We start from the raw sequence: 4040 nt of genomic DNA, 5'->3' as shown, positions 1-4040 counted from the left end.
GCCGGCCAGTGCCCGTCCTCGTGACGCAGCTGTGCGGGACCACGGCCCAGCGGAGCCGAGCCTGCGACACAGACCACAGGGCCCGCCGGCCCCGGGGGCTGTCGGCCTCTGGAGAATCCAGCGTCCGAGCCCCCGTGGGCCTGCGCGGCCGGAGCAGGGCCGAGCCCCTCCGTCGTGGGAACGCGCCGACACACGATTCGGAACACATGCAGTGAGGAGCCGATGTGCCCCACCCTTTGCTCCCGGAAGGGGGTCCCTCGTCTCCCGCTGCTGTGGGGGGCCTCAGGCGCAGGCTCGCTCCGGGCTGCAGAGCCGGCCTCCTCCAAGCGGAGACCAGAAGCCGGGAGCGAGGGCCTCACTCTTCGACCTGCCTTCCCGCCGCGTGCTCCCGGGCCCGGGCGTCTCGCGGTCCGGGAGACCCTACTCGAGGGCTCCGCACCGTGATGGACAGGCCAGCAGTGTCCCAGGCCAGCCCGGTTCCTGGGGGTGGCAGCTCCAGAGCAGAGCTTCGGGGAGCGAAGGGGGCCACGCCCTCCTGGCTGCCATTCCTTGGTCCGCCCCTAGCTCGTCCCCATTGGCCCCACCCTGGGCCCCCTGAAGCACACAGATACGCAATGCCCTGTGGCCCCAGCCAAGGCGAGAACTGAGTGCGCCCAGGTCGCTGTCCACATCCACAAACTCTGGGGTCAAACCAGCTCCGTAGCCTGGCCACGAGGCCGGCCCCAGGCTGTGCGGTGCCCATGGGAGCCCGTGCCTGCTACGTTCTCTTGGTCGACAAGCTATGGGCTGACCGGCGGTTCACCAAACTTCCCAGACCGAACAAGGAGCCGTTGGCCTTGTCAGTGGACAGAAGCGCTGCTCTGGCCTGCCCTCGCCCCAACTGAATACTCGTGGGTCCTGACCCGTGACAGAAGCAAGGTCAAACACCCTCCAGCACGGCTGGGCACGTCCAAGGCCGCCGACAGCACAGAGGTGCCCACGGGTGTCAGGCCAGAATCAAGCCATGTGGGCATCGCCTGGAGTGTGGGCGGCGCCTCAGGGAACGGGCGCCTGCACTGGGCAGGGCTTCACGCCCCAAGCCCAGGCCTGCGTGGCGCCCGGCGCAGTGGGCACCTCCTCCGGCCACCCGCCCGCGTCCGACAGGCCGGGCTCGGCGCTGCAGAGGGGCTCTGGGCAGAGGGTCGGCCGCAGGGCGCAGGCTCTCCAGGCCACTCCTGCCCGTGTGCCGCGAGGCCCAGGTGGGCCCCCTCCTCATGCCCCCCTCATGCCCCCCTCCTGCAGCGGCGCTGGCCGTGGCCCGGCTGGCAGGGGGAGCGACCCAGGTCCCTGGCATCGAGGAGTGAAGGGCCAGGGTTTCCGAAGTCAGGCAGCCAGCAGGCAGCACTAGGGAAGTGCCAGGAACTAGGGCCACAGACGAGGGTCGCCCGCAGACGCAGGGTTAGAGGCCACCTTTCCCAAGTCACCGGCACGTGTCAGAGGAGCCACCGAGCTCAGCAGGCATGTACACGATTGGAACGCGGTTGGTACCGATGCCTCTCTGATCACATTCACCCCCACGAGGAGACACGGCCGCCGCCAGCTCCCCGATGACCTGCGTCTTGGGGCCTCGACGTGCAGATTTGGGTGGACTCAGAAATCAGACCCCGAACTCTCCTGAGATGAGAAATACTGGGATAATTCTTCAGGGGCCGAGCCGGCCGTCGGGCTGGCCGGCCTCCGCCCTGAGCGGGGCGGAGAGCGAGAGAGACGCGGACATGTGACTCCGCGTGCCGACGTCACCTCCCCTCGCAAAGTCCAGCCAGCGGGGGCTCGAAGTTTTCAACTATTATTTGCGCTTCTTGCCGTTCTGGACAGAGCGAACTTGACTGTGAGAAGAACATCCCCAGAGCCCTCCCGGCCGCTCAGCGGACCTGGTTTCCTTCCAGACGTCACGTCTCAGGATGAGGGGGCCTGGCCCTGCCGCGGCCTGGGCCACCACAGCTGCCAGCGAGAGGACAGGACGAGGGCTCTGACCATGGCAGTGGGGGAGTGGGAGCCGGACAGGGCCAGGCGCAGGCCCATCCTGGGGCAGAGGGACAGTCCTCCAGCCCAGCCCGAGCAAGCGCGAGGCCAGACCTTCCCGCCCCCTTCGAGGCCAAAGCACGAGGGTGTGGCCGAACCGGGAGGGTGGAACAGGCCGGCGACAGCCACGGTGGAGCAGGGGGCCCTGCACCCCAGGCTGGGCGGCCTGAGGGTCTGCAAGCCCCTTTAGGAGAGGGGCCTTGGCTTAGGGTCCGGGGTCAAGGTCGACGAAGCAAAACTCCCGGCACACACCCAAGAAATGTGGGGGTTTCGTGAGCTGCTATGGGCGGGGGAGGGCCTGGAGCTGCAGCTCAGAGGGCTCAGGAGACAGAACAGGGGCCCCGGGCTGCTCCCCAGCCTCCCCTGGGGCCAGGGGACCCAGAGGCGGGCAGCCCGTTTCGGGCTGGGGGAGGAGGGAGCCTTCTCCTGGTAACGAGCTAGTTCAGTAACAATGGGCTTAGCCTGACGGGTTTGAGCTTTTCTGGCGCCCGGGCTCTTGCCTGGAACCAGGGTCCTTCTTAGGTATTTGAAAAAACAGAAAATAAACTTGTAAAAAATCCCCCAAGCAATAATAAAAAAGAAAGCACCCCATCCCCAACCTTAGGGAAAAAAAAAAAGTCTTACACATCATCCCCCAGAAGAAAAGGGGGAGGGAAGATGGACTGACGCGAAACCCTTTCCTCCTTCTTTTAAAAATTGTTTTAACAGCTTCAAAAGTAATGAATTATATGCGGCTAAAAATAGAGCCGGGGGTCCTGGCTAACGGGGCCTTGCGAATCACCCAGCAGAAGGAACTGTCAATATTTTTTGAGCTGTCAGAAATCCACTTAGTGATTTTTGACAATTCAAAACATATTTCTGACTGCTTGATCCAGCTCTCGGTGAAGGAAGGAAGGAGAGAAAAAAGGAACATCGTCGATTTAAATCGTGAGCCGCGTCGGCCCCCGGGTCCTGCGTGCTCGGAAGGTCGGGGTTCAGAGGTGGAGATGTGCTCCCCCCTTCCCCCCACTTCCTTCCGCACGGGGAGCAGCTGCAGTCGCCCACACCCTGACGGGGGCTGCCATGGTCGCGTCTCTGCGACGGTACAGGGCCGGGGAGCGGTGCGCAGTCAGACACGAGGGGGCCGCGGGGTCCCCGGCCCACGGACACATGCTCGCTCCGATCCCCCGCATCGCGCCTGCTTCCCGAGGCTGGGGACGACGTGGGGTAACCGTGTTCTTCAGGGGGCGACGAGCGCCAGTCTGCTCACGAGGCCAGGCGGGCAGGGCCCGAGACCCACGGGAGCACACGCCGCCGGCCGGAGGCCTCGCCACGCAGCGTCCTGGCAGAGCGACGGACAGACAGGCCGAGACGCAGACGGACAGACAGGCCGAGACGCAGACGGACGGACGGCCGCTGTCCTCCCAGCCTGTGGGCAGTGCGCTGCGGTGTCGCAGGCTCCGCGTCCGCGTGGGGGCGTGAGCTGACAATGCTTCACGCTGCACGTCACCGCGTCTCACCCCGGGATGCCGATGAAAACGGGAGCTGTTCTCACGGCGGGACCCCCCCCCGCCCCGGGCCCCCCGGAGGAGCCCTTCACATCGTCACCACGCAGCGGCGGAGCGTCCGCTCTGCACCCGGACCCCCCAGGGACACTGACGCCTCGACCGTCTGCACCGCGCACCGCGTGGCCGGGGCCTCGTCTACGCTGGGCTCAAACCTGTTCACGAGTCAGCCCCCCCACCCCCCGTCTGTAAAGACGCACGGCTCGGCACCCGTGTTCGGGCAGTGACCTCAAGGAAGAGGGCTCTGAAACTTACCGCACAGGTCTGGCCTCTTGATACACCCCGAATTGGCCGCGCTGCTCGCGAGTCCGTTAAAGGCCGCCAAGCCATCAGAGCTGTAGGCGCGAAGGGCCGACAGCACGGTCATCGGCTTCTCCGGGCCCTGGGGCGCCCGCTCCGGCCTGGGCAGGCCCGCCGAGGGGTCCTGGGCCGGGA

At 66.0% G+C, this 4040-nt stretch overlaps 1 non-coding gene across 1 annotated transcript in view; it reads right to left on the bottom strand.

The window, feature by feature from the left end:
* LOC107196510 overlaps positions 1–4034 on the bottom strand; it is a 7617-nt gene extending 3583 nt beyond the window's left edge. The window contains exon 1 of the transcript XR_001517918.2: positions 3861–4034. This is a non-coding gene — a transcript (uncharacterized LOC107196510). The remainder of the gene's footprint in view (positions 1–3860) is intronic.
* Positions 4035–4040: the final 6 nt, after the last annotated feature.

Source organism: Pteropus alecto, unplaced genomic scaffold (genome assembly GCF_000325575.1).
Source record: "Pteropus alecto unplaced genomic scaffold, ASM32557v1 scaffold89, whole genome shotgun sequence".
NCBI classification, from domain to species: Eukaryota; Metazoa; Chordata; class Mammalia; order Chiroptera; family Pteropodidae; genus Pteropus; species Pteropus alecto.
Note: the sequence above shows the minus strand (reverse complement) of the source record. Positions and strands in the feature narration are given on the sequence as shown.